The following is a 12,682-nucleotide window of genomic DNA, read 5'->3' as shown; positions in this document are numbered from 1 at the left end:
CCCAGTACGTGTCTTTGCTCCAATTTGCTGGTGTAAATCGGTGAATAGTCTGTCCAAAATGGCGAATTGAGATTAACTTCAACCAGTTTTCAAACTCCAAGGTCCTTTCTGTGGAGTGGTAACAGCTTTGTAACTTTTCCCAAAGCAGTGATCACCCCGTTATATCTTTGTAACAATCTCACTCACAAACAGGAATCCAGTAACAATCTTTTCATCTTTAACTCCCTTAAGCTTCTTGGCATCTCCAAAACCTGGCTCCCCCATTGACACCCCTTCCCTACAGCTGTCACACTCACAGATACAGAGATAGACAATGCAGTGACATACCAAGTTAATTGGTCCCATATCAGAGGATGTTGCCAAAAGTGGCTGAAATGCTACAAAAGTGGCTGAAATGCTTGATGCTAATCTAACTAAAATGGACAGGATGATTATAGGACATTTTAATAATAATTCACCCTGTACAGTATGTGTCTCAGTTTACATATTTTTCAGTCCTGTTAAACCTCATAAAAGTATAATTTTTTCGGATAAGGAAATATCTCTGTACAATGCTGACATTTTGATAAAATTGTCCCCAGTTTCAAACCTCCCTCTGCCCATATCCATAACTATGTGGCCACAATCCAGGCATGGGACACTTATCTTGGCCACAGAAAACTGAACTATACCGCTAAGAGCAGCGCTGCTGGAGGTTATGTCTGTCTGTAACTTGCAAAAATGTTTAAGAAAAATCTGAGAACTAAAAATCTCTTGGGTTGCCCAGAAGAAGAGGGAGCGTGAGGCATTGCACTGATACTAATAGTACAATCAGCATATTCACTGATTTCTCTGCAACATTATTGGTGACCTTGGAGCTTTACCTTTTTTTCTTTTCAGGGCTTCAAAAAGCTGCACGTGTATTTCGGTGTGATGAGTGCACAGTGGAGGACTGCCAGGTCTCTATGGAATGTCCACGTAAGTATGTTACACTTGTATGATCCATACTTGCTGACATCCTGGCTGCTTCCTCCGGGGGGCGTGACACATTGTTTAGGGGTGGTGCTGTGGGCGGAGCCATGCTATCACGTCATTTAGGCCCTGTCCACGTACACAATGCTGATATTTCCAGGTTTGTGAAGCAGGCGGCGGGGTCATGACGGGATGCAGCGTGAATCACATCATCAGCCCTCCCACTGCGGGTGTTTGGGGCTACTTTGTAGGGGGGGGACTGGAGGGGCTGGGAGGCTTGCCTACTTTTCCGGGGGTCTGAGAGCGGCACCCGATTTTCGGGAGGCTCCCGGGGAAAAGAGGGAGAGTAGGCATGTATGGTATAATCTAATTTTATAGAACTCTATCTGAAAGATGCATTTCAGTGGGATATTAATATTGGCTGGAATAAGCTTAGGACAAGAACCATTTTCATGAGTTAGCATTTCACCTGCACACTATACAAGAGGATGTAGTCAGGAAGCCGACGGTCTAAATGCTGACCGCCGGCTTCCCAACTGTCAAACCCGGCAAGGTACTAATGACAGTCGAAATCATGACGCCGGTCATTAGACCTACGCCGGGAGCCTGACGCCCAGCATGCCAAACGAAGGTAAGCCGGGTGCCGGACACAGGCAGCTGTGGGGGGGTTAGGTTTTAGGGCTCCTGGGGGACTTAGGGTTAGGAAACCCCTCCGGTAGGGTTAAGTTTAGGCTAGGGGAAGGGGGGTTAGGGTTAGGCACCCCCGGGGGGAGGTTAGGGTTAAACACCCCCCCCGGGAGACTTAGGTTTAGGCTGCAGGGAAGGGGGGGTTAGGTTTAGGCACTAGGGGGGGAGGTTAGGGTTAGGCACCCCTAAAGGAGGGTTAGGGTAGGGAATTAGGTTAGCGGTATTTACCTTAACCCCTGCCGGGCTTCAGCTGTCTGGATTTGAACTGCCTACATCCTATACAAGCATGTGATCATAGAATTAATTATATAGAACATAGAAGCACTGAAATAGAATTGGTTCAAGGTTAGGTACAAAAATAAAGGACGGATTGTGGCAAAGGATTGTGTAGAAAGAACTGTTTTATTAAAAGAGTAGTGGCTGATTGTACCAATGTTTCTTTTTACTCCCCTCAGTGGAGGACATCGATGTGCTAGAACTCTACTGCAGTGTGCCTTTTCCCCTTCCCGACTTCTTTACCGTCATATGGAAGTTTGCCAGAAATGTAGGTTCCATCATAACCATTTCCATGAAATGTATCATTAGGAAAATAATATTACAATGTGGTTGTGAGCAATAAATCTGAGGTTACTTTAGCTAATATATCTTCCAGAAAGTCACTCTGTGTATGTAAACATATATATATTATATATATATATATATATATATATATACCGTATATACTCGAGTATAAACCGACCCGAATATAAGCCGAGGTACCTACTTTTACCCCAAAAAACTGGGAAAACTTATTGACTCGAGTATAAGCCTAGTGTGGGAAATGGCAGCAGCTGGTAGTGCCCCCAGTAGTACTTCCCCCTGGTTGTGCCCCCAGTAGTAATCCCTCCTGGTAGTGCACCCAGTGGTAATCCCTCCTTTCAGTGCCTCCAGTGGTAATCCCCCCTTTCAGTGCCCCCAGTAGTAATCCCTCTTGGTAGTGCACCCAGTAGTAATCCCTCCTGGTAGTGCCTCCAGTGGTAATCCCCCCCTTTTAGTGCCCCCAGTAGTAATCCCCCAGTGGTAATCACCCCCTATAGTGCCCCCTGTAGTAATCCCCCCCTGGTAGTGCCCCCTGTAGTAATCCCCCCCTGGTAGTTCCCCCAGTGGTAATCCCCCCTTTTAGAGCCCCCTGTAGTAATCCCCCCTGGTAGTGCCCCCTGTAGTAATCCCCCCCTGGTAGTTCCCCCAGTGGTAATCCCCCCTTTTAGTGCCCCCTGTAGTAATCGCCCCCTGGTAGTGCCCCCTGTAGTAATCGCCCCCTGGTAGTGCCCCCTGTAGTAATCGCCCCCTGGTAGTGCCCCCTGTAGTCCCCCCCCCCAGTAGAGAGAGACGTGATAAGAATAAAAAAAAATAAATTACTTACCTGAAACTCCCGCTCCTGGTCCCGCCGCTAACAGCTCCTCCGGCCGCTTTGCATGGGAGAGACGTCGTCATGACGACGTCTCTCCCATTACCCACTGCGGGAGCCGGAAGATGGCTCCCGCAGTGGGAGCAGCAGCAGCCGCTGAGAGTCTGACAGACTCTCAGCGGCTGCTGATTACACCAAACACGCAGCTGCCGGCTCCGGCGTCTGTGTGTTTGGCAGTGTGTAGCGCTGACCGAACTCCGTCCGGTCAGCGCTACACTTCACTCGAGTATAAGCCGAGGGGGTACTTTTTCAGCACAAAAATGTGCTGAAAAAGTCGGCTTATACTCGAGTATATACGGTATATATATATATATACCAATACAATATATTGATATATACAGATCAATACAAATTTAAAATGTATGAACAGATTTAGAATTTGGAACACAGCTCAACTCAAACTGGCGGTGTACAAATAAAGGCCCCCAGTACTCATGTGCTACATACACAAGCAGCCAGCATTTCCCCTACATGGGAAAATAATAATAATTTGCCCCTTGCATTACATCATGGTTTGTCCAGGTGCAGATTTGAACCTTTCACCTGGATTTGCGTCTATCATATGTGATTGGCTTCTATTCTGTGCGGTAATGTGGTCTCTGACTTTCTCACCTATAGATCAGGGTGACTGACTCCAGCTATTTCACCACCATCTATACGGGAGAGGACCTGCACATTCTGATTGACCCTACTCGCCCCTTCCACCAGGGGACATACGCCTGTGAGATTCTAGATGAGGACAACGATGTCATAGCCGAGATGTTTTATTTTCTCAAAGGTAAAAAAAAGAGCAAATACTCCTAATAGTGACATAACTGGTAAGAAAGTTTGTCACTAATCCGCTTCCAAATTACATTTGCAGATAAAATCTACAAAATTTACGGCTATTTTGATATATGGCAGAAAGCACATTGCAGTGATAGATGGATTTGCTGCAATAAAATTACCTAGCTTCACCTTATATTATACCAAAAATAGTATTTATCATGGATTTCAACCATGTGTTGTAAGAATCAACAGATTTTATTCAAAGAAGCCAATACAGAGGGTGCTGGTTTCCATGGGGGATCCATTATAGACTTAGGGCCCCATTTATCAATGATACATAACCCCTTCAGCACTTGCTAAAGGGGTTATATCATGCTTTCAATATTTAACAAACAGTGGCAATCAGAGGGCGGGTATCCACTAAGCGATTTGCTCAATGAGCGATATTGTGTAGTGTATCCCTGGCAGTGGTGTGCTCAATGTCGTGCACAATCTGACAATATCATTCAGTGCCAGCACCCCCTCCATCACCCAAACCTGCACAACCTGACGATATCATTCAGTGGCGGCACCCCCTCCATCCTCCAAACCTCCACAACCTGACGATATCATTCAGTGCCAGCACCCCCCCTCCATCCCCCAAACCTGCACAACCTGACCATATCATTCAGTGCCAGCACCCCCCTCCATCCCCGAAACCTGCACAACCTGACAATATCATTCAGTGCCAGCACCCCCCCTCCATCCCCCAAACCTGCACAACCTGACGATATAATTCAGTGCCAGCACCCCCCTCCATCCCCCAAACCTGCACAACCTGACGATATCATTCACTACCAGCACCCCCCCTCCATCCCCCAAAGCTGCACAACCTGACGATATCATTCACTGCCAGCACCCCCCTCCATCCCCCAAACCTGCACAACCTGACAATATCATTCAGTGCCAGCACCCCCCTCCATCCCCCAAACCTGCACAACCTGACAATATCATTCAGTGCCAGCACCCCCCTCCATCCCCCAAACCTGCAATACCTGACGATATCATTCAGTGCCGGCACCTCCCTCCATCCCCCAAACCTGCAATACCTGACAATATCATTCAGTGCCAGCACCCCCCTCCATCCCCCAAACCTGCAATACCTGACGATATCATTCAGTGCCAGCACCCCCCTCCATCCCAAAAAGCTGCACAACCTGACGATATCATTCAGTGCCAGCACCCCCCCTCCATCCCCCAAACCTGCACAACCTGACAATATCATTCACTACCAGCACCCCCCTCCATCCCTCAAAGCTGCACAACCTGACGATATCATTCACTGCCAGCACCCCCCTCCATCCCCCAAACCTGCACAACCTGACAATATCATTCAGTGCCAGCACCCCCCTCCATCCCCCAAACCTGCACAACCTGACAATATCATTCAGTGCCAGCACCCCCCTCCATCCCCCAAGCCTGCACAACCTGACAATATCATTCAGTGCCAGCACCCCCCTCCATCCCCCAAACCTGCACAACCTGACAATGGGCCTGATTCAGAGCCGGACGCAATTAGCGCTCGCTCGTCCAGAAAATAGGGGTGGCTATTCAAATCAACCGTTCGCTGTTTGCGGTCTGTTCACGCCTCTAGGTCTGAACGAGCGAACAAAACTTGCGGTAATTTTTTTTTAAAATACGCCCCCTGGCCGCTCGCATCCTACGTCATGTCCGCTATTTATTAGATTAATCGAGTACATCGACCAGCGTATGAACTGCTCGCTATTCTTGTGGTTGGTTTTTGCTACCACAATCTTGCGAGCAGTTCTGGCTATAAAATAACCCAGTGACGTGGTCAATGACGCTGCTGTATTAATTATGCACACCCATAAAACGCCCGTTTTGACCTTTTAAGCACGCCTGCGTTCGGATGTCCACTCCCCGTTTTCAAGCACCTTCCCCTGTTACCACCCACATACGCCTCATTCTGTCACTCAAAATAGCAGGCATTCGCTATTTAGCGAACAAACGATTTTCGGCCGCACTGACTGGTTCGCGCATGCGTATTACGATTCGTACGCATGCGCAGTTGGGCAAACATCGCTCGGAGTGAACGAGCGGCCACTTACGAGCGGCTCTGAATCAGGCCCTATATCATTCAGTGCCAGCACCCCCCTCCATCCCCCGAACCTTCACAACCTGACGATATCATTCAGTGCCAGCACCCCCCTCCATCCCCCAAACCTGCACAACCTGACCATATCATTCAGTGCCAGCACCCCCCCCATCATCCCCCAAACCTGCACAACCTGACGATATCATTAAGTGCCAGCACCCCCCTCCATCCCCCAAACCTGCACAACCTGACGATATCATTCAGTGCCAGCACCCCCCTCCATCCCCCAAACCTGCACAACCTGACGATATCATTCAGTGCCAGCACCCCCTTCCATCCCCCAAACCTAGACAACCTGACGATATCATTCAGTGCCAGCACCCCCCTCCATACCCCAAACCTGCACAACCTGACCATATCATTCAGTGCCAGCACCCTCCTCCATCCCCCAAACCTGCACAATCTGACGATATCATTCATTGCCAGCACCCCCCCTCCATCGCCCAAACCTGCACAACCTCACCATATCATTCAGTGCCAGCAACCCCCTCCATCCCCCAAACCTGCACAACCTGACAATATCATTCAGTGCCAGCACCCCCCTCCATCCCCCAAACCTGCACAACCTGACAATATCATTCAGTGCCAGCACCCCCCTCCATCCCCCAAACCTGCACAACCTGACGATATCATTCAGTGCCAGCACCCCCCTCCATCCCCCAAACCTGCACAACCTGACGATATCATTCAGTGCCAGCACCCCCCTCCATCCCCCAAACCTAGACAACCTGACGATATCATTCAGTGCCAGCACCCCCCTCCATACCCCAAACCTGCACAACCTGACCATATCATTCAGTGCCAGCACCCTCCTCCATCCCCCAAACCTGCACAATCTGACGATATCATTCATTGCTAGCACCCCCCCTCCATCCCCCAAACCTGCACAACCTCACCATATCATTCAGTGCCAGCACCCCCCTCCATCCCCCAAACCTGCACAACCTGACGATATCATTCAGTGCCAGCACCCTCCTCCATCCCCCAAACCTGCACAACCTGACGATATCATTCAGTGCCAGCACCCCCCTCCATCCCCCAAACCTGCACAACCTGACGATATCATTCAGTGCCAGCACCCCCCTCCATCCCCCAAACCTAGACAACCTGACGATATCATTCAGTGCCAGCACCCCCCTCCATACCCCAAACCTGCACAACCTGACCATATCATTCAGTGCCAGCACCCTCCTCCATCCCCCAAACCTGCACAATCTGACGATATCATTCATTGCCAGCACCCCCCCTCCATCCCCCAAACCTGCACAACCTCACCATATCATTCAGTGCCAGCACCCCCCTCCATCCCCCAAACCTGCACAACCTGACAATATCATTCAGTGCCAGCACCCCCCTCCATCCCCCAAACCTGCACAACCTGACAATATCATTCAGTGCCGGCACCCCCCTCCATCCCCCAAACCTGCACAACCTGACAATATCATTCAGTGCCAGCACCCCCCTCCATCCCCCAAACCTGCACAACCTGACGATATCATTCATTGCCAGTACCCCCCCCTCCATCCCCCAAACCTGCACAACCTGACCATATCATTCAGTGCCAGCACCCCCCTCCATCCCTCAAACCTGCACAACCTGACGATATCATTCAGTGCCAGCACCCCCCTCCATCCCACAAACCTGCACAACCTGACGATATCATTCAGTGCCAGCACCCCCCTCCATCCCCCAAACCTGCACAACCTGACGATATCATTCAGTGCCAGCACCCTCCTCCATCCCCTAAACCTGCACAACCTGACGATATCATTCAGTGCCAGCACCCCCCCTCCATATCCCAAAGCTGCACAACCTGACAATATCATTCAGTGCCAGCACCCCCCTCCATCCCCCAAACCTGCACAACCTGACCATATCATTCAGTGCCAGCACCCCCCTCCATCCCCCAAACCTGCACAACCTGACGATATCATTCAGTGCCAGCACCCCCCTCCATCCCCCAAACCTTCACAACCTGACCATATCATTCAGTGCCAGCACCCCCTCCATCCCCCAAACCTGCAGAACCTGACGATATCATTCAGTGCCGGCATCCCCCTCCATCCCCCAAAGCTGCACAACCTGACGATATCATTCAGTGCCAGCACCCCCCTCCATCCCCTAAAGCTGCACAACCTGACGATATCATTCACTGCCAGCACCCCCCTCCATCCCCCAAAGCTGCACAACCTGACGATATCATTCAGTGCCAGCACCCCCCTCCATCCCCCGAACCTGCACAACCTGACGATATCATTCAGTGCCAGCACCCCCCTCCATCCCCCAAACCTGCACAACCTGACGATATCATTCAGTGCCAGCACCCCCCTCCATCCCCCAAACCTGCACAACCTGACGATATCATTCACTACCAGCACCCCCCTCCATCCCCCAAACCTGCACAACCTGACGATATCATTCACTACCAGCACCCCCCTCCATCCCCCAAACCTGCACAACCTGACGATATCATTCACTACCAGCACCCCCCCTCCATCCCCCAAAGCTGCACAACCTGACGATATCATTCACTGCCAGCACCCCCCTCCATCCCCCAAACCTGCACAACCTGACGATATCATTCAGTGCCAGCACCCCCCTCCATCCCCCAAACCTGCACAACCTGACGATATCATTCAGTGCCAGCAGCCCCCTCCATCCCCCAAACCTGCACAACCTGACGATATCATTCAGTGCCAGCACCCCCCTCCATCCCCCAAAGCTGCAATACCTGATGATATCATTCAGTGCCAGCACCCCCCTCCATCCCCGAAACCTGCACAACCAGACGATATCATTCACTGCCAGCACCCCCCTCCATCCCCCAAACCTGCACAACCTGACGATATCATTCAGTGCCAGCACCCCCCTCCATCCCCCAAACCTGCACAACCTGACAATATCATTCAGTGCCAGAACCCCCCTCCATCCCCCAAACCTGCAATACCTGACGATATCATTCAGTGCAAACACCCCCCTCCATCCCCCAAACCTGCACAACCTGACGATATCATTCACTACCAGCACCCCCCTCCATCCCCCGAACCTGCACAACCTGACGATATCATTCAGTGCCAGCACCCCCCTCCATCCCCCAAACCTGCACAACCTGACAATATCATTCAGTGCCAGCACCCCCCTCCATCCCCCAAACTTGCACAACCTGACAATGAGCCTGATTCAGAGCCGGACGCAATTAGCGCTCGCTCGTCCAGAAAATAGGGGTGGCTATTCAAATCACCCGTTCGCTGTTTGCGGTCTGTTCACGCCTCTAGGTCTGAACGAGCGAACAAAACTTGCGGTAATTTTTTTTAAAAATACGCCCCCTGGCCGCTCGCATCCTACGTCATGTCCGCTATTTATTAGATTAATCGAGTACATCGACCAGCGTATGAACTGCTCGCTATTCTTGTGGTTGGTTTTTGCTACCACAATCTTGCGAGCAGTTCTGGCTATAAAATAACCCAGTGACGTGGTCAATGACGCTGCTGTATTAATTATGCACACCCATAAAACGCCCGTTTTGACCTTTTAAGCACGCCTGCGTTCGGATGTCCACTCCCCGTTTTCAAGCACCTTCCCCTGTTACCACCCACATACGCCTCATTCTGTCACTCAAAATAGCAGGCATTCGCTATTTAGCGAACAAACGATTTTCGGCCGCACTGACTGGTTCGCGCATGCGTATTACGATTCGTACGCATGCGCAGTTGGGCAAACATCGCTCGGAGTGAACGAGCGGCCACTTACGAGCGGCTCTGAATCAGGCCCTATATCATTCAGTGCCAGCACCCCCCTCCATCCCCCGAACCTTCACAACCTGACGATATCATTCAGTGCCAGCACCCCCCTCCATCCCCCAAACCTGCACAACCTGACCATATCATTCAGTGCCAGCACCCCCCCCTCCATCCCCCAAACCTGCACAACCTGACGATATCATTAAGTGCCAGCACCCCCCTCCATCCCCCAAACCTGCACAACCTGACGATATCATTCAGTGCCAGCACCCCCCTCCATCCCCCAAACCTGCACAACCTGACCATATCATTCAGTGCCAGCACCCCCCCCTCCATCCCCCAAACCTGCACAACCTGACGATATCATTAAGTGCCAGCACCCCCCTCCATCCCCCAAACCTGCACAACCTGACGATATCATTCAGTGCCAGCACCCCCCTCCATCCCCCAAACCTGCACAACCTGACGATATCATTCAGTGCCAGCACCCCCCTCCATCCCCCAAACCTAGACAACCTGACGATATCATTCAGTGCCAGCACCCCCCTCCATACCCCAAACCTGCACAACCTGACCATATCATTCAGTGCCAGCACCCTCCTCCATCCCCCAAACCAGCACAATCTGACGATATCATTCATTGCCAGCACCCCCCCTCCATCCCCCAAACCTGCACAACCTGACCATATCATTCATTGCCAGCACCCCCCCTCCATCCCCCAAACCTGCACAACCTCACCATATCATTCAGTGCCAGCACCCCCCTCCATCCCCCAAACCTGCACAACCTGACGATATCATTCAGTGCCAGCACCCTCCTCCATCCCCTAAACCTGCACAACCTGACGATATCATTCAGTGCCAGCACCCCCCTCCATCCCCCAAACCTGCACAACCTGACCATATCATTCAGTGCCAGCACCCCCCTCCATCCCCCAAACCTGCACAACCTGACGATATCATTCAGTGCCAGCACCCCCCTCCATCCCCCAAACCTTCACAACCTGACCATATCATTCAGTGCCAGCACCCCCTCCATCCCCCAAACCTGCACAACCTGACGATATCATTCAGTGCCGGCATCCCCCTCCATCCCCCAAACCTGCACAACCTGACGATATCATTCAGTGCCGGCATCCCCCTCCATCCCCCAAAGCTGCACAACCTGACGATATCATTCAGTGCCAGCACCCGGCTCCATCCCCTAAAGCTGCACAACCTGACGATATCATTCACTGCCAGCACCCCCCTCCATCCCCCAAAGCTGCACAACCTGACGATATCATTCAGTGCCAGCACCCCCCTCCATCCCCCGAACCTGCACAACCTGACGATATCATTCACTGCCAGCACCCCCCTCCATCCCCCAAACCTGCACAACCTGACGATATCATTCAGTGCCAGCACCCCCCCTTCCATCCCCCAAACCTGCACAACCTGACGATATCATTCACTACCAGCACCCCCCTCCATCCCCCAAACCTGCACAACCTGACGATATCATTCACTACCAGCACCCCCCTCCATCCCCCAAACCTGCACAACCTGACGATATCATTCACTACCAGCACCCCCTCCATCCCCCAAAGCTGCACAACCTGACGATATCATTCACTGCCAGCAGCCCCCTCCATCCCAAAAAGCTGCACAACCTGACGATATCATTCAGTGCCAGCACCCCCCTCCATCCCCCAAACCTGCACAACCTGACGATATCATTCAGTGCCAGCACCCCCCTCCATCCCCGAAACCTGCACAACCAGACGATATCATTCACTGCCAGCACCCCCCTCCATCCCCCAAACCTGCACAACCTGACGATATCATTCACTACCAGCACCCCCCTCCATCCCCCGAACCTGCACAACCTGACGATATCATTCAGTGCCAGCACCCCCCTCCATCCCCCAAACCTGCAGAACCTGACAATATCATTCAGTGCCAGCACCCCCCTCCATCCCCCAAACTTGCACAACCTGACAATGAGCCTGATTCAGAGCCGGACGCAATTAGCGCTCGCTCGTCCAGAAAATAGGGGTGGCTATTCAAATCACCCGTTCGCTGTTTGCGGTCTGTTCACGCCTCTAGGTCTGAACGAGCGAACAAAACTTGCGGTAATTTTTTTTAAAAATACGCCCCCTGGCCGCTCGCATCCTACATCATGTCCGCTATTTATTAGATTAATCGAGTACATCGACCAGCGTATGAACTGCTCGCTATTCTTGTGGTTGGTTTTTGCTACCACAATCTTGCGAGCAGTTCTGGCTATAAAATAACCCAGTGACGTGGTCAATGACGCTGCTGTATTAATTATGCACACCCATAAAACGCCCGTTTTGACCTTTTAAGCACGCCTGCGTTCGGATGTCCAGTCCCCGTTTTCAAGCACCTTCCCCTGTTACCACCCACATACGCCTCATTCTGTCACTCAAAATAGCAGGCATTCGCTATTTAGCGAACAAACGATTTTCGGCCGCACTGACTGGTTCGCGCATGCGTATTACGATTCGTACGCATGCGCAGTTGGGCAAACATCGCTCGGAGTGAACGAGCGGCCACTTACGAGCGGCTCTGAATCAGGCCCTATATCATTCAGTGCCAGCACCCCCCTCCATCCCCCGAACCTTCACAACCTGATGATATCATTCAGTGCCAGCACCCCCCTCCATCCCCCAAACCTGCACAACCTGACCATATCATTCAGTGCCAGCACCCCCCCCTCCATCCCCCAAACCTGCACAACCTGACGATATCATTAAGTGCCAGCACCCCCCTCCATCCCCCAAACCTGCACAACCTGACGATATCATTCAGTGACAGCACCCCCCTCCATCCCCCAAACCTGCACAACCTGACCATATCATTCAGTGCCAGCACCCCCCCCTCCATCCCCCAAACCTGCACAACCTGACGATATCATTAAGTGCCAGCACC

Source organism: Taudactylus pleione, unplaced genomic scaffold, assembly GCF_031769625.1.
Source record: "Taudactylus pleione unplaced genomic scaffold, aTauple2 ptg000456l, whole genome shotgun sequence".
Lineage (NCBI taxonomy): Eukaryota > Metazoa > Chordata > Amphibia > Anura > Myobatrachidae > Taudactylus > Taudactylus pleione.
This window is presented reverse-complemented; position numbering follows the sequence as displayed.